This window comes from Hoplias malabaricus, unplaced genomic scaffold, assembly GCF_029633855.1.
Source record: "Hoplias malabaricus isolate fHopMal1 unplaced genomic scaffold, fHopMal1.hap1 scaffold_157, whole genome shotgun sequence".
In the NCBI taxonomy this organism is placed as follows: domain Eukaryota; kingdom Metazoa; phylum Chordata; class Actinopteri; order Characiformes; family Erythrinidae; genus Hoplias; species Hoplias malabaricus.
The window spans coordinates 47793-69860 of record NW_027100891.1 but is presented as its reverse complement, the minus strand read 5'-3'; the positions used below and the strand labels follow the sequence as shown (position 1 = coordinate 69860).

Sequence of the window (22068 nt, the reverse complement as noted above, 5' to 3'; positions counted from 1 at the left end):
CTGCTGGCTGTAGAAGACTATTTCTATATACTCTTCTAAGAGTAATACTTGTTTTAGAGCTGCCTGTAAACGGTAGACCACCTGACACCTCAAATGAAAATGATTGGCTTTCCAGTTCGTTTTTTTTTTTTTGTAGTTTTCTTCTTCTCTTGTGTTTAAATGACTGTGGTTACTGTCTTTATAATAGAAGCTTAAGCTAAAAAGCTTACAGCATCTAGTATTCCCAGGCAGTCTGCCATCCAAGTACTAACTAGGCCCAACTCTTCTTCGCTTCCGAGATCAGACGGGATCGGGCTTTCAAGGAGTGGTATGGCCGTAAGCGATCACTGCTGGCTGTAGAAGACTATTTCTATATACTCTTCTAAGAGTAATACTTGTTTTAGAGCTGCCTGTAAACGGTAGACCACCTGACACCTCAAATGAAAATGATTGGCTTTCCAGTTCGTTTTTTTTTTTTTGTAGTTTTCTTCTTCTCTTGTGTTTAAATGACTGTGGTTACTGTCTTTATAATAGAAGCTTAAGCTAAAAAGCTTACAGCACCTAGTATTCCCAGGCAGTCTCCCATCCAAGTACTAACTAGGCCCAACTCTTCTTCGCTTCCGAGATCAGACGGGATCGGGCTTTCAAGGAGTGGTATGGCCGTAAGCGATCACTGCTGGCTGTAGAAGACTATTTCTATATACTCTTCTAAGAGTAATACTTGTTTTAGAGCTGCCTGTAAACGGTAGACCACCTGACACCTCAAATGAAAATGATTGGCTTTCCAGTTCGTTTTTTTTTTTTTTGTAGTTTTCTTCTTCTCTTGTGTTTAAATGACTGTGGTTACTGTCTTTATAATAGAAGCTTAAGCTAAAAAGCTTACAGCATCTAGTATTCCCAGGCAGTCTGCCATCCAAGTACTAACTAGGCCCAACTCTTCTTCGCTTCCGAGATCAGACGGGATCGGGCTTTCAAGGAGTGGTATGGCCGTAAGCGATCACTGCTGGCTGTAGAAGACTATTTCTATATACTCTTCTAAGAGTAATACTTGTTTTAGAGCTGCCTGTAAACGGTAGACCACCTGACACCTCAAATGAAAATGATTGGCTTTCCAGTTCGTTTTTTTTTTTTTGTAGTTTTCTTCTTCTCTTGTGTTTAAATGACTGTGGTTACTGTCTTTATAATAGAAGCTTAAGCTAAAAAGCTTACAGCACCTAGTATTCCCAGGCAGTCTCCCATCCAAGTACTAACTAGGCCCAACTCTTCTTCGCTTCCGAGATCAGACGGGATCGGGCTTTCAAGGAGTGGTATGGCCGTAAGCGATCACTGCTGGCTGTAGAAGACTATTTCTATATACTCTTCTAAGAGTAATACTTGTTTTAGAGCTGCCTGTAAACGGTAGACCACCTGACACCTCAAATGAAAATGATTGGCTTTCCAGTTCGTTTTTTTTTTTTTGTAGTTTTCTTCTTCTCTTGTGTTTAAATGACTGTGGTTACTGTCTTTATAATAGAAGCTTAAGCTAAAAAGCTTACAGCACCTAGTATTCCCAGGCAGTCTCCCATCCAAGTACTAACTAGGCCCAACTCTTCTTCGCTTCCGAGATCAGACGGGATCGGGCTTTCAAGGAGTGGTATGGCCGTAAGCGATCACTGCTGGCTGTAGAAGACTATTTCTATATACTCTTCTAAGAGTAATACTTGTTTTAGAGCTGCCTGTAAACGGTAGACCACCTGACACCTCAAATGAAAATGATTGGCTTTCCAGTTCGTTTTTTTTTTTTGTAGTTTTCTTCTTCTCTTGTGTTTAAATGACTGTGGTTACTGTCTTTATAATAGAAGCTTAAGCTAAAAAGCTTACAGCACCTAGTATTCCCAGGCAGTCTGCCATCCAAGTACTAACTAGGCCCAACTCTTCTTCGCTTCCGAGATCAGACGGGATCGGGCTTTCAAGGAGTGGTATGGCCGTAAGCGATCACTGCTGGCTGTAGAAGACTATTTCTATATACTCTTCTAAGAGTAATACTTGTTTTAGAGCTGCCTGTAAACGGTAGACCACCTGACACCTCAAATGAAAATGATTGGCTTTCCAGTTCGTTTTTTTTTTTTTGTAGTTTTCTTCTTCTCTTGTGTTTAAATGACTGTGGTTACTGTCTTTATAATAGAAGCTTAAGCTAAAAAGCTTACAGCACCTAGTATTCCCAGGCAGTCTCCCATCCAAGTACTAACTAGGCCCAACTCTTCTTCGCTTCCGAAATCAGACGGGATCGGGCTTTCAAGGAGTGGTATGGCCGTAAGCGATCACTGCTGGCTGTAGAAGACTATTTCTATATACTCTTCTAAGAGTAATACTTGTTTTAGAGCTGCCTGTAAACGGTAGACCACCTGACACCTCAAATGAAAATGATTGGCTTTCCAGTTCGTTTTTTTTTTTTTGTAGTTTTCTTCTTCTCTTGTGTTTAAATGACTGTGGTTACTGTCTTTATAATAGAAGCTTAAGCTAAAAAGCTTACAGCACCTAGTATTCCCAGGCAGTCTGCCATCCAAGTACTAACTAGGCCCAACTCTTCTTCGCTTCCGAGATCAGACGGGATCGGGCTTTCAAGGAGTGGTATGGCCGTAAGCGATCACTGCTGGCTGTAGAAGACTATTTCTATATACTCTTCTAAGAGTAATACTTGTTTTAGAGCTGCCTGTAAACGGTAGACCACCTGACACCTCAAATGAAAATGATTGGCTTTCCAGTTCGTTTTTTTTTTTTTGTAGTTTTCTTCTTCTCTTGTGTTTAAATGACTGTGGTTACTGTCTTTATAATAGAAGCTTAAGCTAAAAAGCTTACAGCACCTAGTATTCCCAGGCAGTCTCCCATCCAAGTACTAACTAGGCCCAACTCTTCTTCGCTTCCGAGATCAGACGGGATCGGGCTTTCAAGGAGTGGTATGGCCGTAAGCGATCACTGCTGGCTGTAGAAGACTATTTCTATATACTCTTCTAAGAGTAATACTTGTTTTAGAGCTGCCTGTAAACGGTAGACCACCTGACACCTCAAATGAAAATGATTGGCTTTCCAGTTCGTTTTTTTTTTTTTGTAGTTTTCTTCTTCTCTTGTGTTTAAATGACTGTGGTTACTGTCTTTATAATAGAAGCTTAAGCTAAAAAGCTTACAGCACCTAGTATTCCCAGGCAGTCTCCCATCCAAGTACTAACTAGGCCCAACTCTTCTTCGCTTCCGAGATCAGACGGGATCGGGCTTTCAAGGAGTGGTATGGCCGTAAGCGATCACTGCTGGCTGTAGAAGACTATTTCTATATACTCTTCTAAGAGTAATACTTGTTTTAGAGCTGCCTGTAAACGGTAGACCACCTGACACCTCAAATGAAAATGATTGGCTTTCCAGTTCGTTTTTTTTTTTTGTAGTTTTCTTCTTCTCTTGTGTTTAAATGACTGTGGTTACTGTCTTTATAATAGAAGCTTAAGCTAAAAAGCTTACAGCACCTAGTATTCCCAGGCAGTCTCCCATCCAAGTACTAACTAGGCCCAACTCTTCTTCGCTTCCGAGATCAGACGGGATCGGGCTTTCAAGGAGTGGTATGGCCGTAAGCGATCACTGCTGGCTGTAGAAGACTATTTCTATATACTCTTCTAAGAGTAATACTTGTTTTAGAGCTGCCTGTAAACGGTAGACCACCTGACACCTCAAATGAAAATGATTGGCTTTCCAGTTCGTTTTTTTTTTTTTGTAGTTTTCTTCTTCTCTTGTGTTTAAATGACTGTGGTTACTGTCTTTATAATAGAAGCTTAAGCTAAAAAGCTTACAGCACCTAGTATTCCCAGGCAGTCTCCCATCCAAGTACTAACTAGGCCCAACTCTTCTTCGCTTCCGAGATCAGACGGGATCGGGCTTTCAAGGAGTGGTATGGCCGTAAGCGATCACTGCTGGCTGTAGAAGACTATTTCTATATACTCTTCTAAGAGTAATACTTGTTTTAGAGCTGCCTGTAAACGGTAGACCACCTGACACCTCAAATGAAAATGATTGGCTTTCCAGTTCGTTTTTTTTTTTTTGTAGTTTTCTTCTTCTCTTGTGTTTAAATGACTGTGGTTACTGTCTTTATAATAGAAGCTTAAGCTAAAAAGCTTACAGCACCTAGTATTCCCAGGCAGTCTCCCATCCAAGTACTAACTAGGCCCAACTCTTCTTCGCTTCCGAGATCAGACGGGATCGGGCTTTCAAGGAGTGGTATGGCCGTAAGCGATCACTGCTGGCTGTAGAAGACTATTTCTATATACTCTTCTAAGAGTAATACTTGTTTTAGAGCTGCCTGTAAACGGTAGACCACCTGACACCTCAAATGAAAATGATTGGCTTTCCAGTTCGTTTTTTTTTTTTTTGTAGTTTTCTTCTTCTCTTGTGTTTAAATGACTGTGGTTACTGTCTTTATAATAGAAGCTTAAGCTAAAAAGCTTACAGCACCTAGTATTCCCAGGCAGTCTGCCATCCAAGTACTAACTAGGCCCAACTCTTCTTCGCTTCCGAGATCAGACGGGATCGGGCTTTCAAGGAGTGGTATGGCCGTAAGCGATCACTGCTGGCTGTAGAAGACTATTTCTATATACTCTTCTAAGAGTAATACTTGTTTTAGAGCTGCCTGTAAACGGTAGACCACCTGACACCTCAAATGAAAATGATTGGCTTTCCAGTTCGTTTTTTTTTTTTTGTAGTTTTCTTCTTCTCTTGTGTTTAAATGACTGTGGTTACTGTCTTTATAATAGAAGCTTAAGCTAAAAAGCTTACAGCACCTAGTATTCCCAGGCAGTCTCCCATCCAAGTACTAACTAGGCCCAACTCTTCTTCGCTTCCGAGATCAGACGGGATCGGGCTTTCAAGGAGTGGTATGGCCGTAAGCGATCACTGCTGGCTGTAGAAGACTATTTCTATATACTCTTCTAAGAGTAATACTTGTTTTAGAGCTGCCTGTAAACGGTAGACCACCTGACACCACAAATGAAAATGATTGGCTTTCCAGTTCGTTTTTTTTTTTTTTGTAGTTTTCTTCTTCTCTTGTGTTTAAATGACTGTGGTTACTGTCTTTATAATAGAAGCTTAAGCTAAAAAGCTTACAGCACCTAGTATTCCCAGGCAGTCTCCCATCCAAGTACTAACTAGGCCCAACTCTTCTTCGCTTCCGAGATCAGACGGGATCGGGCTTTCAAGGAGTGGAATCTGATAGAGTGTGTACTGCTGGCTGTAGAAGACTATTTCTATATACTCTTCTAAGAGTAATACTTGTTTTAGAGCTGCCTGTAAACGGTAGACCACCTGACACCTCAAATGAAAATGATTGGCTTTCCAGTTCGTTTTTTTTTTTTGTAGTTTTCTTCTTCTCTTGTGTTTAAATGACTGTGGTTACTGTCTTTATAATAGAAGCTTAAGCTAAAAAGCTTACAGCACCTAGTATTCCCAGGCAGTCTCCCATCCAAGTACTAACTAGGCCCAACTCTTCTTCGCTTCCGAGATCAGACGGGATCGGGCTTTCAAGGAGTGGTATGGCCGTAAGCGATCACTGCTGGCTGTAGAAGACTATTTCTATATACTCTTCTAAGAGTAATACTTGTTTTAGAGCTGCCTGTAAACGGTAGACCACCTGACACCTCAAATGAAAATGATTGGCTTTCCAGTTCGTTTTTTTTTTTTTGTAGTTTTCTTCTTCTCTTGTGTTTAAATGACTGTGGTTACTGTCTTTATAATAGAAGCTTAAGCTAAAAAGCTTACAGCACCTAGTATTCCCAGGCAGTCTCCCATCCAAGTACTAACTAGGCCCAACTCTTCTTCGCTTCCGAGATCAGACGGGATCGGGCTTTCAAGGAGTGGTATGGCCGTAAGCGATCACTGCTGGCTGTAGAAGACTATTTCTATATACTCTTCTAAGAGTAATACTTGTTTTAGAGCTGCCTGTAAACGGTAGACCACCTGACACCTCAAATGAAAATGATTGGCTTTCCAGTTCGTTTTTTTTTTTTGTAGTTTTCTTCTTCTCTTGTGTTTAAATGACTGTGGTTACTGTCTTTATAATAGAAGCTTAAGCTAAAAAGCTTACAGCACCTAGTATTCCCAGGCAGTCTCCCATCCAAGTACTAACTAGGCCCAACTCTTCTTCGCTTCCGAGATCAGACGGGATCGGGCTTTCAAGGAGTGGTATGGCCGTAAGCGATCACTGCTGGCTGTAGAAGACTATTTCTATATACTCTTCTAAGAGTAATACTTGTTTTAGAGCTGCCTGTAAACGGTAGACCACCTGACACCTCAAATGAAAATGATTGGCTTTCCAGTTCGTTTTTTTTTTTTTGTAGTTTTCTTCTTCTCTTGTGTTTAAATGACTGTGGTTACTGTCTTTATAATAGAAGCTTAAGCTAAAAAGCTTACAGCACCTAGTATTCCCAGGCAGTCTCCCATCCAAGTACTAACTAGGCCCAACTCTTCTTCGCTTCCGAGATCAGACGGGATCGGGCTTTCAAGGAGTGGTATGGCCGTAAGCGATCACTGCTGGCTGTAGAAGACTATTTCTATATACTCTTCTAAGAGTAATACTTGTTTTAGAGCTGCCTGTAAACGGTAGACCACCTGACACCTCAAATGAAAATGATTGGCTTTCCAGTTCGTTTTTTTTTTTTGTAGTTTTCTTCTTCTCTTGTGTTTAAATGACTGTGGTTACTGTCTTTATAATAGAAGCTTAAGCTAAAAAGCTTACAGCACCTAGTATTCCCAGGCAGTCTCCCATCCAAGTACTAACTAGGCCCAACTCTTCTTCGCTTCCGAGATCAGACAGGATCGGGCTTTCAAGGAGTGGTATGGCCGTAAGCGATCACTGCTGGCTGTAGAAGACTATTTCTATATACTCTTCTAAGAGTAATACTTGTTTTAGAGCTGCCTGTAAACGGTAGACCACCTGACACCTCAAATGAAAATGATTGGCTTTCCAGTTCGTTTTTTTTTTTTTGTAGTTTTCTTCTTCTCTTGTGTTTAAATGACTGTGGTTACTGTCTTTATAATAGAAGCTTAAGCTAAAAAGCTTACAGCACCTAGTATTCCCAGGCAGTCTCCCATCCAAGTACTAACTAGGCCCAACTCTTCTTCGCTTCCGAGATCAGACGGGATCGGGCTTTCAAGGAGTGGTATGGCCGTAAGCGATCACTGCTGGCTGTAGAAGACTATTTCTATATACTCTTCTAAGAGTAATACTTGTTTTAGAGCTGCCTGTAAACGGTAGACCACCTGACACCTCAAATGAAAATGATTGGCTTTCCAGTTCGTTTTTTTTTTTTTAGTTTTCTTCTTCTCTTGTGTTTAAATGACTGTGGTTACTGTCTTTATAATAGAAACTTAAGCTAAAAAGCTTACAGCACCTAGTATTCCCAGGCAGTCTCCCATCCAAGTACTAACTAGGCCCAACTCTTCTTCGCTTCCGAGATCAGACGAGATCGGGCTTTCAAGGAGTGGTATGGCCGTAAGCGATCACTGCTGGCTGTAGAAGACTATTTCTATATACTCTTCTAAGAGTAATACTTGTTTTAGAGCTGCCTGTAAACGGTAGACCACCTGACACCTCAAATGAAAATGATTGGCTTTCCAGTTCGTTTTTTTTTTTTTTGTAGTTTTCTTCTTCTCTTGTGTTTAAATGACTGTGGTTACTGTCTTTATAATAGAAGCTTAAGCTAAAAAGCTTACAGCACCTAGTATTCCCAGGCAGTCTCCCATCCAAGTACTAACTAGGCCCAACTCTTCTTCGCTTCCGAGATCAGACGGGATCGGGCTTTCAAGGAGTGGTATGGCCGTAAGCGATCACTGCTGGCTGTAGAAGACTATTTCTATATACTCTTCTAAGAGTAATACTTGTTTTAGAGCTGCCTGTAAACGGTAGACCACCTGACACCTCAAATGAAAATGATTGGCTTTCCAGTTCGTTTTTTTTTTTTTGTAGTTTTCTTCTTCTCTTGTGTTTAAATGACTGTGGTTACTGTCTTTATAATAGAAGCTTAAGCTAAAAAGCTTACAGCACCTAGTATTCCCAGGCAGTCTGCCATCCAAGTACTAACTAGGCCCAACTCTTCTTCGCTTCCGAGATCAGACGGGATCGGGCTTTCAAGGAGTGGTATGGCCGTAAGCGATCACTGCTGGCTGTAGAAGACTATTTCTATATACTCTTCTAAGAGTAATACTTGTTTTAGAGCTGCCTGTAAACGGTAGACCACCTGACACCTCAAATGAAAATGATTGGCTTTCCAGTTCGTTTTTTTTTTTTTTTTTGTAGTTTTCTTCTTCTCTTGTGTTTAAATGACTGTGGTTACTGTCTTTATAATAGAAGCTTAAGCTAAAAAGCTTACAGCACCTAGTATTCCCAGGCAGTCTCCCATCCAAGTACTAACTAGGCCCAACTCTTCTTCGCTTCCGAGATCAGACGGGATCGGGCTTTCAAGGAGTGGTATGGCCGTAAGCGATCACTGCTGGCTGTAGAAGACTATTTCTATATACTCTTCTAAGAGTAATACTTGTTTTAGAGCTGCCTGTAAACGGTAGACCACCTGACACCTCAAATGAAAATGATTGGCTTTCCAGTTCGTTTTTTTTTTTTTGTAGTTTTCTTCTTCTCTTGTGTTTAAATGACTGTGGTTACTGTCTTTATAATAGAAGCTTAAGCTAAAAAGCTTACAGCACCTAGTATTCCCAGGCAGTCTCCCATCCAAGTACTAACTAGGCCCAACTCTTCTTCGCTTCCAAGATCAGACGGGATGGGGCTTTCAAGGAGTGGTATGGCCGTAAGCGATCACTGCTGGCTGTAGAAGACTATTTCTATATACTCTTCTAAGAGTAATACTTGTTTTAGAGCTGCCTGTAAACGGTAGACCACCTGACACCTCAAATGAAAATGATTGGCTTTCCAGTTCGTTTTTTTTTTTTTGTAGTTTTCTTCTTCTCTTGTGTTTAAATGACTGTGGTTACTGTCTTTATAATAGAAGCTTAAGCTAAAAAGCTTACAGCACCTAGTATTCCCAGGCAGTCTGCCATCCAAGTACTAACTAGGCCCAACTCTTCTTCGCTTCCGAGATCAGACGGGATCGGGCTTTCAAGGAGTGGTATGGCCGTAAGCGATCACTGCTGGCTGTAGAAGACTATTTCTATATACTCTTCTAAGAGTAATACTTGTTTTAGAGCTGCCTGTAAACGGTAGACCACCTGACACCTCAAATGAAAATGATTGGCTTTCCAGTTCGTTTTTTTTTTTTTTTTGTAGTTTTCTTCTTCTCTTGTGTTTAAATGACTGTGGTTACTGTCTTTATAATAGAAGCTTAAGCTAAAAAGCTTACAGCACCTAGTATTCCCAGGCAGTCTCCCATCCAAGTACTAACTAGGCCCAACTCTTCTTCGCTTCCGAGATCAGACGGGATCGGGCTTTCAAGGAGTGGTATGGCCGTAAGCGATCACTGCTGGCTGTAGAAGACTATTTCTATATACTCTTCTAAGAGTAATACTTGTTTTAGAGCTGCCTGTAAACGGTAGACCACCTGACACCTCAAATGAAAATGATTGGCTTTCCAGTTCGTTTTTTTTTTTTTGTAGTTTTCTTCTTCTCTTGTGTTTAAATGACTGTGGTTACTGTCTTTATAATAGAAGCTTAAGCTAAAAAGCTTACAGCACCTAGTATTCCCAGGCAGTCTCCCATCCAAGTACTAACTAGGCCCAACTCTTCTTCGCTTCCAAGATCAGACGGGATGGGGCTTTCAAGGAGTGGTATGGCCGTAAGCGATCACTGCTGGCTGTAGAAGACTATTTCTATATACTCTTCTAAGAGTAATACTTGTTTTAGAGCTGCCTGTAAACGGTAGACCACCTGACACCTCAAATGAAAATGATTGGCTTTCCAGTTCATTTTTTTTTTTTTGTTGTTTTTTTTTTTTAGTTTTCTTCTTCTCTTGTGTTTAAATGACTGTGGTTACTGTCTTTATAATAGAAACTTAAGCTAAAAAGCTTACAGCACCTAGTATTCCCAGGCAGTCTCCCATCCAAGTACTAACTAGGCCCAACTCTTCTTCGCTTCCGAGATCAGACGAGATCGGGCTTTCAAGGAGTGGTATGGCCGTAAGCGATCACTGCTGGCTGTAGAAGACTATTTCTATATACTCTTCTAAGAGTAATACTTGTTTTAGAGCTGCCTGTAAACGGTAGACCACCTGACACCTCAAATGAAAATGATTGGCTTTCCAGTTCGTTTTTTTTTTTTTGTAGTTTTCTTCTTCTCTTGTGTTTAAATGACTGTGGTTACTGTCTTTATAATAGAAGCTTAAGCTAAAAAGCTTACAGCACCTAGTATTCCCAGGCAGTCTGCCATCCAAGTACTAACTAGGCCCAACTCTTCTTCGCTTCCGAGATCAGACGGGATCGGGCTTTCAAGGAGTGGTATGGCCGTAAGCAATCACTGCTGGCTGTAGAAGACTATTTCTATATACTCTTCTAAGAGTAATACTTGTTTTAGAGCTGCCTGTAAACGGTAGACCACCTGACACCTCAAATGAAAATGATTGGCTTTCCAGTTCGTTTTTTTTTTTTTGTAGTTTTCTTCTTCTCTTGTGTTTAAATGACTGTGGTTACTGTCTTTATAATAGAAGCTTAAGCTAAAAAGCTTACAGCACCTAGTATTCCCAGGCAGTCTGCCATCCAAGTACTAACTAGGCCCAACTCTTCTTCGCTTCCGAGATCAGACGGGATCGGGCTTTCAAGGAGTGGTATGGCCGTAAGCGATCACTGCTGGCTGTAGAAGACTATTTCTATATACTCTTCTAAGAGTAATACTTGTTTTAGAGCTGCCTGTAAACGGTAGACCACCTGACACCTCAAATGAAAATGATTGGCTTTCCAGTTCGTTTTTTTTTTTTTGTAGTTTTCTTCTTCTCTTGTGTTTAAATGACTGTGGTTACTGTCTTTATAATAGAAGCTTAAGCTAAAAAGCTTACAGCACCTAGTATTCCCAGGCAGTCTCCCATCCAAGTACTAACTAGGCCCAACTCTTCTTCGCTTCCGAGATCAGACGGGATCGGGCTTTCAAGGAGTGGTATGGCCGTAAGCGATCACTGCTGGCTGTAGAAGACTATTTCTATATACTCTTCTAAGAGTAATACTTGTTTTAGAGCTGCCTGTAAACGGTAGACCACCTGACACCTCAAATGAAAATGATTGGCTTTCCAGTTCGTTTTTTTTTTTTTTGTAGTTTTCTTCTTCTCTTGTGTTTAAATGACTGTGGTTACTGTCTTTATAATAGAAGCTTAAGCTAAAAAGCTTACAGCACCTAGTATTCCCAGGCAGTCTCCCATCCAAGTACTAACTAGGCCCAACTCTTCTTCGCTTCCGAGATCAGACGGGATCGGGCTTTCAAGGAGTGGTATGGCCGTAAGCGATCATTGCTGGCTGTAGAAGACTATTTCTATATACTCTTCTAAGAGTAATACTTGTTTTAGAGCTGCCTGTAAACGGTAGACCACCTGACACCTCAAATGAAAATGATTGGCTTTCCAGTTCGTTTTTTTTTTTTTGTAGTTTTCTTCTTCTCTTGTGTTTAAATGACTGTGGTTACTGTCTTTATAATAGAAACTTAAGCTAAAAAGCTTACAGCACCTAGTATTCCCAGGCAGTCTCCCATCCAAGTACTAACTAGGCCCAACTCTTCTTCGCTTCCGAGATCAGACGAGATCGGGCTTTCAAGGAGTGGTATGGCCGTAAGCGATCACTGCTGGCTGTAGAACACTATTTCTATATACTCTTCTAAGAGTAATACTTGTTTTAGAGCTGCCTGTAAACGGTAGACCACCTGACACCTCAAATGAAAATGATTGGCTTTCCAGTTCGTTTTTTTTTTTTTTGTAGTTTTCTTCTTCTCTTGTGTTTAAATGACTGTGGTTACTGTCTTTATAATAGAAGCTTAAGCTAAAAAGCTTACAGCACCTAGTATTCCCAGGCAGTCTCCCATCCAAGTACTAACTAGGCCCAACTCTTCTTCGCTTCCGAGATCAGACGGGATCGGGCTTTCAAGGAGTGGTATGGCCGTAAGCGATCACTGCTGGCTGTAGAAGACTATTTCTATATACTCTTCTAAGAGTAATACTTGTTTTAGAGCTGCCTGTAAACGGTAGACCACCTGACACCTCAAATGAAAATGATTGGCTTTCCAGTTCGTTTTTTTTTTTTTGTAGTTTTCTTCTTCTCTTGTGTTTAAATGACTGTGGTTACTGTCTTTATAATAGAAGCTTAAGCTAAAAAGCTTACAGCACCTAGTATTCCCAGGCAGTCTGCCATCCAAGTACTAACTAGGCCCAACTCTTCTTCGCTTCCGAGATCAGACGGGATCGGGCTTTCAAGGAGTGGTATGGCCGTAAGCGATCACTGCTGGCTGTAGAAGACTATTTCTATATACTCTTCTAAGAGTAATACTTGTTTTAGAGCTGCCTGTAAACGGTAGACCACCTGACACCTCAAATGAAAATGATTGGCTTTCCAGTTCGTTTTTTTTTTTTTGTAGTTTTCTTCTTCTCTTGTGTTTAAATGACTGTGGTTACTGTCTTTATAATAGAAGCTTAAGCTAAAAAGCTTACAGCACCTAGTATTCCCAGGCAGTCTCCCATCCAAGTACTAACTAGGCCCAACTCTTCTTCGCTTCCGAGATCAGACGGGATCGGGCTTTCAAGGAGTGGTATGGCCGTAAGCGATCACTGCTGGCTGTAGAAGACTATTTCTATATACTCTTCTAAGAGTAATACTTGTTTTAGAGCTGCCTGTAAACGGTAGACCACCTGACACCTCAAATGAAAATGATTGGCTTTCCAGTTCGTTTTTTTTTTTTTTGTAGTTTTCTTCTTCTCTTGTGTTTAAATGACTGTGGTTACTGTCTTTATAATAGAAGCTTAAGCTAAAAAGCTTACAGCACCTAGTATTCCCAGGCAGTCTCCCATCCAAGTACTAACTAGGCCCAACTCTTCTTCGCTTCCGAGATCAGACGGGATCGGGCTTTCAAGGAGTGGTATGGCCGTAAGCGATCACTGCTGGCTGTAGAAGACTATTTCTATATACTCTTCTAAGAGTAATACTTGTTTTAGAGCTGCCTGTAAACGGTAGACCACCTGACACCTCAAATGAAAATGATTGGCTTTCCAGTTCGTTTTTTTTTTTTTGTAGTTTTCTTCTTCTCTTGTGTTTAAATGACTGTGGTTACTGTCTTTATAATAGAAGCTTAAGCTAAAAAGCTTACAGCACCTAGTATTCCCAGGCAGTCTGCCATCCAAGTACTAACTAGGCCCAACTCTTCTTCGCTTCCGAGATCAGACGGGATCAGGCTTTCAAGGAGTGGTATGGCCGTAAGCGATCACTGCTGGCTGTAGAAGACTATTTCTATATACTCTTCTAAGAGTAATACTTGTTTTAGAGCTGCCTGTAAACGGTAGACCACCTGACACCTCAAATGAAAATGATTGGCTTTCCAGTTCGTTTTTTTTTTTGTAGTTTTCTTCTTCTCTTGTGTTTAAATGACTGTGGTTACTGTCTTTATAATAGAAGCTTAAGCTAAAAAGCTTACAGCACCTAGTATTCCCAGGCAGTCTCCCATCCAAGTACTAACTAGGCCCAACTCTTCTTCGCTTCCGAGATCAGACGGGATCGGGCTTTCAAGGAGTGGTATGGCCGTAAGCGATCACTGCTGGCTGTAGAAGACTATTTCTATATACTCTTCTAAGAGTAATACTTGTTTTAGAGCTGCCTGTAAACGGTAGACCACCTGACACCTCAAATGAAAATGATTGGCTTTCCAGTTCGTTTTTTTTTTTTTTGTAGTTTTCTTCTTCTCTTGTGTTTAAATGACTGTGGTTACTGTCTTTATAATAGAAGCTTAAGCTAAAAAGCTTACAGCACCTAGTATTCCCAGGCAGTCTCCCATCCAAGTACTAACTAGGCCCAACTCTTCTTCGCTTCCGAGATCAGACGGGATCGGGCTTTCAAGGAGTGGTATGGCCGTAAGCGATCACTGCTGGCTGTAGAAGACTATTTCTATATACTCTTCTAAGAGTAATACTTGTTTTAGAGCTGCCTGTAAACGGTAGACCACCTGACACCTCAAATGAAAATGATTGGCTTTCCAGTTCGTTTTTTTTTTTTTGTAGTTTTCTTCTTCTCTTGTGTTTAAATGACTGTGGTTACTGTCTTTATAATAGAAGCTTAAGCTAAAAAGCTTACAGCACCTAGTATTCCCAGGCAGTCTCCCATCCAAGTACTAACTAGGCCCAACTCTTCTTCGCTTCCGAGATCAGACGGGATCGGGCTTTCAAGGAGTGGTATGGCCGTAAGCGATCACTGCTGGCTGTAGAAGACTATTTCTATATACTCTTCTAAGAGTAATACTTGTTTTAGAGCTGCCTGTAAACGGTAGACCACCTGACACCTCAAATGAAAATGATTGGCTTTCCAGTTCGTTTTTTTTTTTTTGTAGTTTTCTTCTTCTCTTGTGTTTAAATGACTGTGGTTACTGTCTTTATAATAGAAGCTTAAGCTAAAAAGCTTACAGCACCTAGTATTCCTAGGCAGTCTCCCATCCAAGTACTAACTAGGCCCAACTCTTCTTCGCTTCCGAGATCAGACGGGATCAGGCTTTCAAGGAGTGGTATGGCCGTAAGCGATCACTGCTGGCTGTAGAAGACTATTTCTATATACTCTTCTAAGAGTAATACTTGTTTTAGAGCTGCCTGTAAACGGTAGACCACCTGACACCTCAAATGAAAATGATTGGCTTTCCAGTTCGTTTTTTTTTTTTTGTAGTTTTCTTCTTCTCTTGTGTTTAAATGACTGTGGTTACTGTCTTTATAATAGAAGCTTAAGCTAAAAAGCTTACAGCACCTAGTATTCCCAGGCAGTCTCCCATCCAAGTACTAACTAGGCCCAACTCTTCTTCGCTTCCGAGATCAGACGGGATCGGGCTTTCAAGGAGTGGTATGGCCGTAAGCGATCACTGCTGGCTGTAGAAGACTATTTCTATATACTCTTCTAAGAGTAATACTTGTTTTAGAGCTGCCTGTAAACGGTAGACCACCTGACACCTCAAATGAAAATGATTGGCTTTCCAGTTCGTTTTTTTTTTTTTGTAGTTTTCTTCTTCTCTTGTGTTTAAATGACTGTGGTTACTGTCTTTATAATAGAAGCTTAAGCTAAAAAGCTTACAGCACCTAGTATTCCCAGGCAGTCTCCCATCCAAGTACTAACTAGGCCCAACTCTTCTTCGCTTCCGAGATCAGACGGGATCGGGCTTTCAAGGAGTGGTATGGCCGTAAGCGATCACTGCTGGCTGTAGAAGACTATTTCTATACACTCTTCTAAGAGTAATACTTGTTTTAGAGCTGCCTGTAAACGGTAGACCACCTGACACCTCAAATGAAAATGATTGGCTTTCCAGTTCGTTTTTTTTTTTTTTGTAGTTTTCTTCTTCTCTTGTGTTTAAATGACTGTGGTTACTGTCTTTATAATAGAAGCTTAAGCTAAAAAGCTTACAGCACCTAGTATTCCTAGGCAGTCTCCCATCCAAGTACTAACTAGGCCCAACTCTTCTTCGCTTCCGAGATCAGACGGGATCGGGCTTTCAAGGAGTGGTATGGCCGTAAGCGATCACTGCTGGCTGTAGAAGACTATTTCTATATACTCTTCTAAGAGTAATACTTGTTTTAGAGCTGCCTGTAAACGGTAGACCACCTGACACCTCAAATGAAAATGATTGGCTTTCCAGTTCGTTTTTTTTTTTTTTGTAGTTTTCTTCTTCTCTTGTGTTTAAATGACTGTGGTTACTGTCTTTATAATAGAAGCTTAAGCTAAAAAGCTTACAGCACCTAGTATTCCCAGGCAGTCTCCCATCCAAGTACTAACTAGGCCCAACTCTTCTTCGCTTCCGAGATCAGACGGGATCGGGCTTTCAAGGAGTGGTATGGCCGTAAGCGATCACTGCTGGCTGTAGAAGACTATTTCTATATACTCTTCTAAGAGTAATACTTGTTTTAGAGCTGCCTGTAAACGGTAGACCACCTGACACCTCAAATGAAAATGATTGGCTTTCCAGTTCGTTTTTTTTTTTTTGTAGTTTTCTTCTTCTCTTGTGTTTAAATGACTGTGGTTACTGTCTTTATAATAGAAGCTTAAGCTAAAAAGCTTACAGCACCTAGTATTCCCAGGCAGTCTCCCATCCAAGTACTAACTAGGCCCAACTCTTCTTCGCTTCCGAGATCAGACGGGATCGGGCTTTCAAGGAGTGGTATGGCCGTAAGCGATCACTGCTGGCTGTAGAAGACTATTTCTATATACTCTTCTAAGAGTAATACTTGTTTTAGAGCTGCCTGTAAACGGTAGACCACCTGACACCTCAAATGAAAATGATTGGCTTTCCAGTTCGTTTTTTTTTTTTTGTTGTTGTTTTTTTTAAGTTTTCTTCTTCTCTTGTGTTTAAATGACTGTGGTTACTGTCTTTATAATAGAAGCTTAAGCTAAAAAGCTTACAGCACCTAGTATTCCCAGGCAGTCTCCCATCCAAGTACTAACTAGGCCCAACTCTTCTTCGCTTCCGATATCAGACGGGATCGGGCTTTCAAGGAGTGGTATGGCCGTAAGCGATCACTGCTGGCTGTAGAAGACTATTTCTATATACTCTTCTAAGAGTAATACTTGTTTTAGAGCTGCCTGTAAACGGTAGACCACCTGACACCTCAAATGAAAATGATTGGCTTTCCAGTTCGTTTTTTTTTTTTTGTAGTTTTCTTCTTCTCTTGTGTTTAAATGACTGTGGTTACTGTCTTTATAATAGAAGCTTAAGCTAAAAAGCTTACAGCACCTAGTATTCCCAGGCAGTCTGCCATCCAAGTACTAACTAGGCCCAACTCTTCTTCGCTTCCGAGATCAGACGGGATCAGGCTTTCAAGGAGTGGTATGGCCGTAAGCGATCACTGCTGGCTGTAGAAGACTATTTCTATATACTCTTCTAAGAGTAATACTTGTTTTAGAGCTGCCTGTAAACGGTAGACCACCTGACACCTCAAATGAAAATGATTGGCTTTCCAGTTCGTTTTTTTTTTTGTAGTTTTCTTCTTCTCTTGTGTTTAAATGACTGTGGTTACTGTCTTTATAATAGAAGCTTAAGCTAAAAAGCTTACAGCACCTAGTATTCCCAGGCAGTCTCCCATCCAAGTACTAACTAGGCCCAACTCTTCTTCGCTTCCGAGATCAGACGGGATCGGGCTTTCAAGGAGTGGTATGGCCGTAAGCGATCACTGCTGGCTGTAGAAGACTATTTCTATATACTCTTCTAAGAGTAATACTTGTTTTAGAGCTGCCTGTAAACGGTAGACCACCTGACACCTCAAATGAAAATGATTGGCTTTCCAGTTCGTTTTTTTTTTTTTTTGTAGTTTTCTTCTTCTCTTGTGTTTAAATGACTGTGGTTACTGTCTTTATAATAGAAGCTTAAGCTAAAAAGCTTACAGCACCTAGTATTCCCAGGCAGTCTCCCATCCAAGTACTAACTAGGCCCAACTCTTCTTCGCTTCCGAGATCAGACGGGATCGGGCTTTCAAGGAGTGGTATGGCCGTAAGCGATCACTGCTGGCTGTAGAAGACTATTTCTATATACTCTTCTAAGAGTAATACTTGTTTTAGAGCTGCCTGTAAACGGTAGACCACCTGACACCTCAAATGAAAATGATTGGCTTTCCAGTTCGTTTTTTTTTTTTTGTAGTTTTCTTCTTCTCTTGTGTTTAAATGACTGTGGTTACTGTCTTTATAATAGAAGCTTAAGCTAAAAAGCTTACAGCACCTAGTATTCCCAGGCAGTCTCCCATCCAAGTACTAACTAGGCCCAACTCTTCTTCGCTTCCGAGATCAGACGGGATCGGGCTTTCAAGGAGTGGTATGGCCGTAAGCGATCACTGCTGGCTGTAGAAGACTATTTCTATATACTCTTCTAAGAGTAATACTTGTTTTAGAGCTGCCTGTAAACGGTAGACCACCTGACACCTCAAATGAAAATGATTGGCTTTCCAGTTCGTTTTTTTTTTTTTGTAGTTTTCTTCTTCTCTTGTGTTTAAATGACTGTGGTTACTGTCTTTATAATAGAAGCTTAAGCTAAAAAGCTTACAGCACCTAGTATTCCTAGGCAGTCTCCCATCCAAGTACTAACTAGGCCCAACTCTTCTTCGCTTCCGAGATCAGACGGGATCAGGCTTTCAAGGAGTGGTATGGCCGTAAGCGATCACTGCTGGCTGTAGAAGACTATTTCTATATACTCTTCTAAGAGTAATACTTGTTTTAGAGCTGCCTGTAAACGGTAGACCACCTGACACCTCAAATGAAAATGATTGGCTTTCCAGTTCGTTTTTTTTTTTTTTGTAGTTTTCTTCTTCTCTTGTGTTTAAATGACTGTGGTTACTGTCTTTATAATAGAAGCTTAAGCTAAAAAGCTTACAGCACCTAGTATTCCCAGGCAGTCTCCCATCCAAGTACTAACTAGGCCCAACTCTTCTTCGCTTCCGAGATCAGACGGGATCGGGCTTTCAAGGAGTGGTATGGCCGTAAGCGATCACTGCTGGCTGTAGAAGACTATTTCTATATACTCTTCTAAGAGTAATACTTGTTTTAGAGCTGCCTGTAAACGGTAGACCACCTGACACCTCAAATGAAAATGATTGGCTTTCCAGTTCGTTTTTTTTTTTTTGTAGTTTTCTTCTTCTCTTGTGTTTAAATGACTGTGGTTACTGTCTTTATAATAGAAGCTTAAGCTAAAAAGCTTACAGCACCTAGTATTCCCAGGCAGTCTCCCATCCAAGTACTAACTAGGCCCAACTCTTCTTCGCTTCCGAGATCAGACGGGATCGGGCTTTCAAGGAGTGGTATGGCCGTAAGCGATCACTGCTGGCTGTAGAAGACTATTTCTATATACTCTTCTAAGAGTAATACTTGTTTTAGAGCTGCCTGTAAACGGTAGACCACCTGACACCTCAAATGAAAATGATTGGCTTTCCAGTTCGTTTTTTTTTTTTTGTAGTTTTCTTCTTCTCTTGTGTTTAAATGACTGTGGTTACTGTCTTTATAATAGAAGCTTAAGCTAAAAAGCTTACAGCACCTAGTATTCCTAGGCAGTCTCCCATCCAAGTACTAACTAGGCCCAACTCTTCTTCGCTTCCGAGATCAGACGGGATCGGGCTTTCAAGGAGTGGTATGGCCGTAAGCGATCACTGCTGGCTGTAGAAGACTATTTCTATATACTCTTCTAAGAGTAATACTTGTTTTAGAGCTGCCTGTAAACGGTAGACCACCTGACACCTCAAATGAAAATGATTGGCTTTCCAGTTCGTTTTTTTTTTTTTTGTAGTTTTCTTCTTCTCTTGTGTTTAAATGACTGTGGTTACTGTCTTTATAATAGAAGCTTAAGCTAAAAAGCTTACAGCACCTAGTATTCCCAGGCAGTCTCCCATCCAAGTACTAACTAGGCCCAACTCTTCTTCGCTTCCGAGATCAGACGGGATCGGGCTTTCAAGGAGTGGTATGGCCGTAAGCGATCACTGCTGGCTGTAGAAGACTATTTCTATATACTCTTCTAAGAGTAATACTTGTTTTAGAGCTGCCTGTAAACGGTAGACCACCTGACACCTCAAATGAAAATGATTGGCTTTCCAGTTCGTTTTTTTTTTTTTGTAGTTTTCTTCTTCTCTTGTGTTTAAATGACTGTGGTTACTGTCTTTATAATAGAAGCTTAAGCTAAAAAGCTTACAGCACCTAGTATTCCCAGGCAGTCTCCCATCCAAGTACTAACTAGGCCCAACTCTTCTTCGCTTCCGAGATCAGACGGGATCGGGCTTTCAAGGAGTGGTATGGCCGTAAGCGATCACTGCTGGCTGTAGAAGACTATTTCTATATACTCTTCTAAGAGTAATACTTGTTTTAGAGCTGCCTGTAAACGGTAGACCACCTGACACCTCAAATGAAAATGATTGGCTTTCCAGTTCGTTTTTTTTGTTTTGTTGTTTTTTTTTTTAAGTTTTCTTCTTCTCTTGTGTTTAAATGACTGTGGTTACTGTCTTTATAATAGAAACTTAAGCTAAAAAGCTTACCGCACCTAGTATTCCCAGGCAGTCTCCCATCCAAGTACTAACTAGGCCCAACTCTTCTTCGCTTCCGAGATCAGACGAGATCGGGCTTTCAAGGAGTGGTATGGCCGTAAGCGATCACTGCTGGCTGTAGAAGACTATTTCTATATACTCTTCTAAGAGTAATACTTGTTTTAGAGCTGCCTGTAAACGGTAGACCACCTGACACCTCAAATGAAAATGATTGGCTTTCCAGTTCGTTTTTTTTTTTTGTAGTTTTCTTCTTCTCTTGTGTTTAAATGACTGTGGTTACTGTCTTTATAATAGAAGCTTAAGCTAAAAAGCTTACAGCACCTAGTATTCCCAGGCAGTCTGCCATCCAAGTACTAACTAGGCCCAACTCTTCTTCGCTTCCGAGATCAGACGGGATCGGGCTTTCAAGGAGTGGTATGGCCGTAAGCGATCACTGCTGGCTGTAGAAGACTATTTCTATATACTCTTCTAAGAGTAATACTTGTTTTAGAGCTGCCTGTAAACGGTAGACCACCTGACACCTCAAATGAAAATGATTGGCTTTCCAGTTCGTTTTTTTTTTTTTTTGTAGTTTTCTTCTTCTCTTGTGTTTAAATGACTGTGGTTACTGTCTTTATAATAGAAGCTTAAGCTAAAAAGTTTACAGCACCTAGTATTCCCAGGCAGTCTCCCATCCAAGTACTAACTAGGCCCAACTCTTCTTCGCTTCCGAGATCAGACGGGATCGGGCTTTCAAGGAGTGGTATGGCCGTAAGCGATCACTGCTGGCTGTAGAAGACTATTTCTATATACTCTTCTAAGAGTAATACTTGTTTTAGAGCTGCCTGTAAACGGTAGACCACCTGACACCTCAAATGAAAATGATTGGCTTTCCAGTTCGTTTTTTTTTTTTTGTAGTTTTCTTCTTCTCTTGTGTTTAAATGACTGTGGTTACTGTCTTTATAATAGAAGCTTAAGCTAAAAAGCTTACAGCACCTAGTATTCCCAGGCAGTCTGCCATCCAAGTACTAACTAGGCCCAACTCTTCTTCGCTTCCGAGATCAGACGGGATCGGGCTTTCAAGGAGTGGTATGGCCGTAAGCGATCACTGCTGGCTGTAGAAGACTATTTCTATATACTCTTCTAAGAGTAATACTTGTTTTAGAGCTGCCTGTAAACGGTAGACCACCTGACACCTCAAATGAAAATGATTGGCTTTCCAGTTCGTTTTTTTTTTTTTTTGTAGTTTTCTTCTTCTCTTGTGTTTAAATGACTGTGGTTACTGTCTTTATAATAGAAGCTTAAGCTAAAAAGCTTACAGCACCTAGTATTCCCAGGCAGTCTCCCATCCAAGTACTAACTAGGCCCAACTCTTCTTCGCTTCCGAGATCAGACGGGATCGGGCTTTCAAGGAGTGGTATGGCCGTAAGCGATCACTGCTGGCTGTAGAAGACTATTTCTATATACTCTTCTAAGAGTAATACTTGTTTTAGAGCTGCCTGTAAACGGTAGACCACCTGACACCTCAAATGAAAATGATTGGCTTTCCAGTTCGTTTTTTTTTTTTTTGTTGTTTTTTTTTTTTTAGTTTTCTTCTTCTCTTGTGTTTAAATGACTGTGGTTACTGTCTTTATAATAGAAACTTAAGCTAAAAAGCTTACAGCACCTAGTATTCCCAGGCAGTCTCCCATCCAAGTACTAACTAGTCCCAACTCTTCTTCGCTTCCGAGATCAGACGAGATCGGGCTTTCAAGGAGTGGTATGGCCGTAAGCGATCACTGCTGGCTGTAGAAGACTATTTCTATATACTCTTCTAAGAGTAATACTTGTTTTAGAGCTGCCTGTAAACGGTAGACCACCTGACACCTCAAATGAAAATGATTGGCTTTCCAGTTCGTTTTTTTTTTTTTTGTAGTTTTCTTCTTCTCTTGTG

The 22068-nt window shown here is 40.8% G+C and overlaps 56 non-coding genes and 11 pseudogenes across 56 annotated transcripts; all 67 read right to left on the bottom strand.

Moving 5' to 3' along the window:
• Positions 1-202: 202 nt before the first annotated feature.
• Positions 203-321, bottom strand: LOC136682311 (5S ribosomal RNA; annotated as a pseudogene).
• Positions 322-528: 207 nt separating this feature from the next.
• LOC136682125 (5S ribosomal RNA) lies at positions 529-647 on the bottom strand. Its single transcript, XR_010798420.1, has one exon. It is a non-coding gene; the product is annotated as a 5S ribosomal RNA (ribosomal RNA).
• A 208-nt stretch (positions 648-855) lies between these two features.
• Positions 856-974, bottom strand: LOC136682310 (5S ribosomal RNA; annotated as a pseudogene).
• Positions 975-1181: 207 nt separating this feature from the next.
• On the bottom strand, positions 1182-1300 carry LOC136682124 (5S ribosomal RNA). Its single transcript, XR_010798419.1, has one exon. It is a non-coding gene; the product is annotated as a 5S ribosomal RNA (ribosomal RNA).
• A 207-nt stretch (positions 1301-1507) lies between these two features.
• On the bottom strand, positions 1508-1626 carry LOC136682123 (5S ribosomal RNA). The gene has a single exon (XR_010798418.1). It is a non-coding gene; the product is annotated as a 5S ribosomal RNA (ribosomal RNA).
• A 206-nt stretch (positions 1627-1832) lies between these two features.
• On the bottom strand, positions 1833-1951 carry LOC136682271 (5S ribosomal RNA). The gene has a single exon (XR_010798562.1). It is a non-coding gene; the product is annotated as a 5S ribosomal RNA (ribosomal RNA).
• A 207-nt stretch (positions 1952-2158) lies between these two features.
• LOC136682241 (5S ribosomal RNA) lies at positions 2159-2277 on the bottom strand. Its single transcript, XR_010798533.1, has one exon. It is a non-coding gene; the product is annotated as a 5S ribosomal RNA (ribosomal RNA).
• A 207-nt stretch (positions 2278-2484) lies between these two features.
• On the bottom strand, positions 2485-2603 carry LOC136682270 (5S ribosomal RNA). The gene has a single exon (XR_010798561.1). It is a non-coding gene; the product is annotated as a 5S ribosomal RNA (ribosomal RNA).
• A 207-nt stretch (positions 2604-2810) lies between these two features.
• On the bottom strand, positions 2811-2929 carry LOC136682122 (5S ribosomal RNA). The gene has a single exon (XR_010798417.1). It is a non-coding gene; the product is annotated as a 5S ribosomal RNA (ribosomal RNA).
• A 207-nt stretch (positions 2930-3136) lies between these two features.
• On the bottom strand, positions 3137-3255 carry LOC136682121 (5S ribosomal RNA). Its single transcript, XR_010798416.1, has one exon. It is a non-coding gene; the product is annotated as a 5S ribosomal RNA (ribosomal RNA).
• A 206-nt stretch (positions 3256-3461) lies between these two features.
• LOC136682120 (5S ribosomal RNA) lies at positions 3462-3580 on the bottom strand. The gene has a single exon (XR_010798415.1). It is a non-coding gene; the product is annotated as a 5S ribosomal RNA (ribosomal RNA).
• A 207-nt stretch (positions 3581-3787) lies between these two features.
• On the bottom strand, positions 3788-3906 carry LOC136682118 (5S ribosomal RNA). The gene has a single exon (XR_010798413.1). It is a non-coding gene; the product is annotated as a 5S ribosomal RNA (ribosomal RNA).
• A 207-nt stretch (positions 3907-4113) lies between these two features.
• LOC136682117 (5S ribosomal RNA) lies at positions 4114-4232 on the bottom strand. The gene has a single exon (XR_010798412.1). It is a non-coding gene; the product is annotated as a 5S ribosomal RNA (ribosomal RNA).
• A 208-nt stretch (positions 4233-4440) lies between these two features.
• On the bottom strand, positions 4441-4559 carry LOC136682269 (5S ribosomal RNA). The gene has a single exon (XR_010798560.1). It is a non-coding gene; the product is annotated as a 5S ribosomal RNA (ribosomal RNA).
• Positions 4560-4766: 207 nt separating this feature from the next.
• On the bottom strand, positions 4767-4885 carry LOC136682116 (5S ribosomal RNA). The gene has a single exon (XR_010798411.1). It is a non-coding gene; the product is annotated as a 5S ribosomal RNA (ribosomal RNA).
• Positions 4886-5093: 208 nt separating this feature from the next.
• On the bottom strand, positions 5094-5210 carry LOC136682313 (5S ribosomal RNA; annotated as a pseudogene).
• Positions 5211-5418: 208 nt separating this feature from the next.
• LOC136682115 (5S ribosomal RNA) lies at positions 5419-5537 on the bottom strand. Its single transcript, XR_010798410.1, has one exon. It is a non-coding gene; the product is annotated as a 5S ribosomal RNA (ribosomal RNA).
• A 207-nt stretch (positions 5538-5744) lies between these two features.
• Positions 5745-5863, bottom strand: LOC136682114 (5S ribosomal RNA). The gene has a single exon (XR_010798409.1). It is a non-coding gene; the product is annotated as a 5S ribosomal RNA (ribosomal RNA).
• A 206-nt stretch (positions 5864-6069) lies between these two features.
• LOC136682112 (5S ribosomal RNA) lies at positions 6070-6188 on the bottom strand. The gene has a single exon (XR_010798408.1). It is a non-coding gene; the product is annotated as a 5S ribosomal RNA (ribosomal RNA).
• A 207-nt stretch (positions 6189-6395) lies between these two features.
• Positions 6396-6514, bottom strand: LOC136682111 (5S ribosomal RNA). The gene has a single exon (XR_010798407.1). It is a non-coding gene; the product is annotated as a 5S ribosomal RNA (ribosomal RNA).
• Positions 6515-6720: 206 nt separating this feature from the next.
• On the bottom strand, positions 6721-6839 carry LOC136682283 (5S ribosomal RNA). The gene has a single exon (XR_010798573.1). It is a non-coding gene; the product is annotated as a 5S ribosomal RNA (ribosomal RNA).
• A 207-nt stretch (positions 6840-7046) lies between these two features.
• LOC136682110 (5S ribosomal RNA) lies at positions 7047-7165 on the bottom strand. Its single transcript, XR_010798406.1, has one exon. It is a non-coding gene; the product is annotated as a 5S ribosomal RNA (ribosomal RNA).
• A 205-nt stretch (positions 7166-7370) lies between these two features.
• Positions 7371-7489, bottom strand: LOC136682218 (5S ribosomal RNA). The gene has a single exon (XR_010798512.1). It is a non-coding gene; the product is annotated as a 5S ribosomal RNA (ribosomal RNA).
• Positions 7490-7697: 208 nt separating this feature from the next.
• LOC136682109 (5S ribosomal RNA) lies at positions 7698-7816 on the bottom strand. The gene has a single exon (XR_010798405.1). It is a non-coding gene; the product is annotated as a 5S ribosomal RNA (ribosomal RNA).
• A 207-nt stretch (positions 7817-8023) lies between these two features.
• Positions 8024-8142, bottom strand: LOC136682268 (5S ribosomal RNA). The gene has a single exon (XR_010798559.1). It is a non-coding gene; the product is annotated as a 5S ribosomal RNA (ribosomal RNA).
• A 211-nt stretch (positions 8143-8353) lies between these two features.
• Positions 8354-8472, bottom strand: LOC136682108 (5S ribosomal RNA). Its single transcript, XR_010798404.1, has one exon. It is a non-coding gene; the product is annotated as a 5S ribosomal RNA (ribosomal RNA).
• Positions 8473-8679: 207 nt separating this feature from the next.
• On the bottom strand, positions 8680-8798 carry LOC136682302 (5S ribosomal RNA; annotated as a pseudogene).
• A 207-nt stretch (positions 8799-9005) lies between these two features.
• On the bottom strand, positions 9006-9124 carry LOC136682267 (5S ribosomal RNA). Its single transcript, XR_010798558.1, has one exon. It is a non-coding gene; the product is annotated as a 5S ribosomal RNA (ribosomal RNA).
• Positions 9125-9334: 210 nt separating this feature from the next.
• On the bottom strand, positions 9335-9453 carry LOC136682106 (5S ribosomal RNA). The gene has a single exon (XR_010798402.1). It is a non-coding gene; the product is annotated as a 5S ribosomal RNA (ribosomal RNA).
• Positions 9454-9660: 207 nt separating this feature from the next.
• On the bottom strand, positions 9661-9779 carry LOC136682301 (5S ribosomal RNA; annotated as a pseudogene).
• Positions 9780-10000: 221 nt separating this feature from the next.
• Positions 10001-10119, bottom strand: LOC136682217 (5S ribosomal RNA). Its single transcript, XR_010798511.1, has one exon. It is a non-coding gene; the product is annotated as a 5S ribosomal RNA (ribosomal RNA).
• A 207-nt stretch (positions 10120-10326) lies between these two features.
• On the bottom strand, positions 10327-10445 carry LOC136682266 (5S ribosomal RNA). The gene has a single exon (XR_010798557.1). It is a non-coding gene; the product is annotated as a 5S ribosomal RNA (ribosomal RNA).
• Positions 10446-10652: 207 nt separating this feature from the next.
• Positions 10653-10771, bottom strand: LOC136682265 (5S ribosomal RNA). Its single transcript, XR_010798556.1, has one exon. It is a non-coding gene; the product is annotated as a 5S ribosomal RNA (ribosomal RNA).
• Positions 10772-10978: 207 nt separating this feature from the next.
• On the bottom strand, positions 10979-11097 carry LOC136682105 (5S ribosomal RNA). The gene has a single exon (XR_010798401.1). It is a non-coding gene; the product is annotated as a 5S ribosomal RNA (ribosomal RNA).
• Positions 11098-11305: 208 nt separating this feature from the next.
• On the bottom strand, positions 11306-11424 carry LOC136682104 (5S ribosomal RNA). The gene has a single exon (XR_010798400.1). It is a non-coding gene; the product is annotated as a 5S ribosomal RNA (ribosomal RNA).
• A 207-nt stretch (positions 11425-11631) lies between these two features.
• On the bottom strand, positions 11632-11750 carry LOC136682216 (5S ribosomal RNA). The gene has a single exon (XR_010798510.1). It is a non-coding gene; the product is annotated as a 5S ribosomal RNA (ribosomal RNA).
• Positions 11751-11958: 208 nt separating this feature from the next.
• LOC136682103 (5S ribosomal RNA) lies at positions 11959-12077 on the bottom strand. The gene has a single exon (XR_010798399.1). It is a non-coding gene; the product is annotated as a 5S ribosomal RNA (ribosomal RNA).
• Positions 12078-12284: 207 nt separating this feature from the next.
• On the bottom strand, positions 12285-12403 carry LOC136682264 (5S ribosomal RNA). The gene has a single exon (XR_010798555.1). It is a non-coding gene; the product is annotated as a 5S ribosomal RNA (ribosomal RNA).
• A 207-nt stretch (positions 12404-12610) lies between these two features.
• Positions 12611-12729, bottom strand: LOC136682102 (5S ribosomal RNA). The gene has a single exon (XR_010798398.1). It is a non-coding gene; the product is annotated as a 5S ribosomal RNA (ribosomal RNA).
• A 208-nt stretch (positions 12730-12937) lies between these two features.
• Positions 12938-13056, bottom strand: LOC136682101 (5S ribosomal RNA). Its single transcript, XR_010798397.1, has one exon. It is a non-coding gene; the product is annotated as a 5S ribosomal RNA (ribosomal RNA).
• A 207-nt stretch (positions 13057-13263) lies between these two features.
• On the bottom strand, positions 13264-13382 carry LOC136682300 (5S ribosomal RNA; annotated as a pseudogene).
• A 205-nt stretch (positions 13383-13587) lies between these two features.
• LOC136682100 (5S ribosomal RNA) lies at positions 13588-13706 on the bottom strand. Its single transcript, XR_010798396.1, has one exon. It is a non-coding gene; the product is annotated as a 5S ribosomal RNA (ribosomal RNA).
• A 208-nt stretch (positions 13707-13914) lies between these two features.
• On the bottom strand, positions 13915-14033 carry LOC136682099 (5S ribosomal RNA). Its single transcript, XR_010798395.1, has one exon. It is a non-coding gene; the product is annotated as a 5S ribosomal RNA (ribosomal RNA).
• Positions 14034-14240: 207 nt separating this feature from the next.
• Positions 14241-14359, bottom strand: LOC136682098 (5S ribosomal RNA). Its single transcript, XR_010798394.1, has one exon. It is a non-coding gene; the product is annotated as a 5S ribosomal RNA (ribosomal RNA).
• Positions 14360-14566: 207 nt separating this feature from the next.
• On the bottom strand, positions 14567-14685 carry LOC136682290 (5S ribosomal RNA; annotated as a pseudogene).
• Positions 14686-14892: 207 nt separating this feature from the next.
• On the bottom strand, positions 14893-15011 carry LOC136682097 (5S ribosomal RNA). The gene has a single exon (XR_010798393.1). It is a non-coding gene; the product is annotated as a 5S ribosomal RNA (ribosomal RNA).
• Positions 15012-15218: 207 nt separating this feature from the next.
• Positions 15219-15337, bottom strand: LOC136682095 (5S ribosomal RNA). The gene has a single exon (XR_010798391.1). It is a non-coding gene; the product is annotated as a 5S ribosomal RNA (ribosomal RNA).
• A 208-nt stretch (positions 15338-15545) lies between these two features.
• On the bottom strand, positions 15546-15664 carry LOC136682235 (5S ribosomal RNA). The gene has a single exon (XR_010798527.1). It is a non-coding gene; the product is annotated as a 5S ribosomal RNA (ribosomal RNA).
• A 208-nt stretch (positions 15665-15872) lies between these two features.
• On the bottom strand, positions 15873-15991 carry LOC136682094 (5S ribosomal RNA). Its single transcript, XR_010798390.1, has one exon. It is a non-coding gene; the product is annotated as a 5S ribosomal RNA (ribosomal RNA).
• A 207-nt stretch (positions 15992-16198) lies between these two features.
• LOC136682093 (5S ribosomal RNA) lies at positions 16199-16317 on the bottom strand. The gene has a single exon (XR_010798389.1). It is a non-coding gene; the product is annotated as a 5S ribosomal RNA (ribosomal RNA).
• A 221-nt stretch (positions 16318-16538) lies between these two features.
• LOC136682287 (5S ribosomal RNA) lies at positions 16539-16657 on the bottom strand. The gene has a single exon (XR_010798577.1). It is a non-coding gene; the product is annotated as a 5S ribosomal RNA (ribosomal RNA).
• Positions 16658-16864: 207 nt separating this feature from the next.
• On the bottom strand, positions 16865-16983 carry LOC136682299 (5S ribosomal RNA; annotated as a pseudogene).
• A 205-nt stretch (positions 16984-17188) lies between these two features.
• On the bottom strand, positions 17189-17307 carry LOC136682092 (5S ribosomal RNA). Its single transcript, XR_010798388.1, has one exon. It is a non-coding gene; the product is annotated as a 5S ribosomal RNA (ribosomal RNA).
• Positions 17308-17516: 209 nt separating this feature from the next.
• On the bottom strand, positions 17517-17635 carry LOC136682091 (5S ribosomal RNA). Its single transcript, XR_010798387.1, has one exon. It is a non-coding gene; the product is annotated as a 5S ribosomal RNA (ribosomal RNA).
• A 207-nt stretch (positions 17636-17842) lies between these two features.
• Positions 17843-17961, bottom strand: LOC136682090 (5S ribosomal RNA). The gene has a single exon (XR_010798386.1). It is a non-coding gene; the product is annotated as a 5S ribosomal RNA (ribosomal RNA).
• Positions 17962-18168: 207 nt separating this feature from the next.
• Positions 18169-18287, bottom strand: LOC136682289 (5S ribosomal RNA; annotated as a pseudogene).
• Positions 18288-18495: 208 nt separating this feature from the next.
• LOC136682089 (5S ribosomal RNA) lies at positions 18496-18614 on the bottom strand. The gene has a single exon (XR_010798385.1). It is a non-coding gene; the product is annotated as a 5S ribosomal RNA (ribosomal RNA).
• A 207-nt stretch (positions 18615-18821) lies between these two features.
• On the bottom strand, positions 18822-18940 carry LOC136682088 (5S ribosomal RNA). The gene has a single exon (XR_010798384.1). It is a non-coding gene; the product is annotated as a 5S ribosomal RNA (ribosomal RNA).
• Positions 18941-19147: 207 nt separating this feature from the next.
• On the bottom strand, positions 19148-19266 carry LOC136682234 (5S ribosomal RNA). The gene has a single exon (XR_010798526.1). It is a non-coding gene; the product is annotated as a 5S ribosomal RNA (ribosomal RNA).
• A 208-nt stretch (positions 19267-19474) lies between these two features.
• Positions 19475-19593, bottom strand: LOC136682087 (5S ribosomal RNA). Its single transcript, XR_010798383.1, has one exon. It is a non-coding gene; the product is annotated as a 5S ribosomal RNA (ribosomal RNA).
• Positions 19594-19800: 207 nt separating this feature from the next.
• On the bottom strand, positions 19801-19919 carry LOC136682086 (5S ribosomal RNA). Its single transcript, XR_010798382.1, has one exon. It is a non-coding gene; the product is annotated as a 5S ribosomal RNA (ribosomal RNA).
• Positions 19920-20140: 221 nt separating this feature from the next.
• Positions 20141-20259, bottom strand: LOC136682298 (5S ribosomal RNA; annotated as a pseudogene).
• A 206-nt stretch (positions 20260-20465) lies between these two features.
• Positions 20466-20584, bottom strand: LOC136682263 (5S ribosomal RNA). The gene has a single exon (XR_010798554.1). It is a non-coding gene; the product is annotated as a 5S ribosomal RNA (ribosomal RNA).
• A 209-nt stretch (positions 20585-20793) lies between these two features.
• LOC136682240 (5S ribosomal RNA) lies at positions 20794-20912 on the bottom strand. Its single transcript, XR_010798532.1, has one exon. It is a non-coding gene; the product is annotated as a 5S ribosomal RNA (ribosomal RNA).
• Positions 20913-21119: 207 nt separating this feature from the next.
• LOC136682262 (5S ribosomal RNA) lies at positions 21120-21238 on the bottom strand. The gene has a single exon (XR_010798553.1). It is a non-coding gene; the product is annotated as a 5S ribosomal RNA (ribosomal RNA).
• Positions 21239-21447: 209 nt separating this feature from the next.
• On the bottom strand, positions 21448-21566 carry LOC136682084 (5S ribosomal RNA). Its single transcript, XR_010798380.1, has one exon. It is a non-coding gene; the product is annotated as a 5S ribosomal RNA (ribosomal RNA).
• Positions 21567-21789: 223 nt separating this feature from the next.
• Positions 21790-21908, bottom strand: LOC136682309 (5S ribosomal RNA; annotated as a pseudogene).
• Positions 21909-22068: the final 160 nt, after the last annotated feature.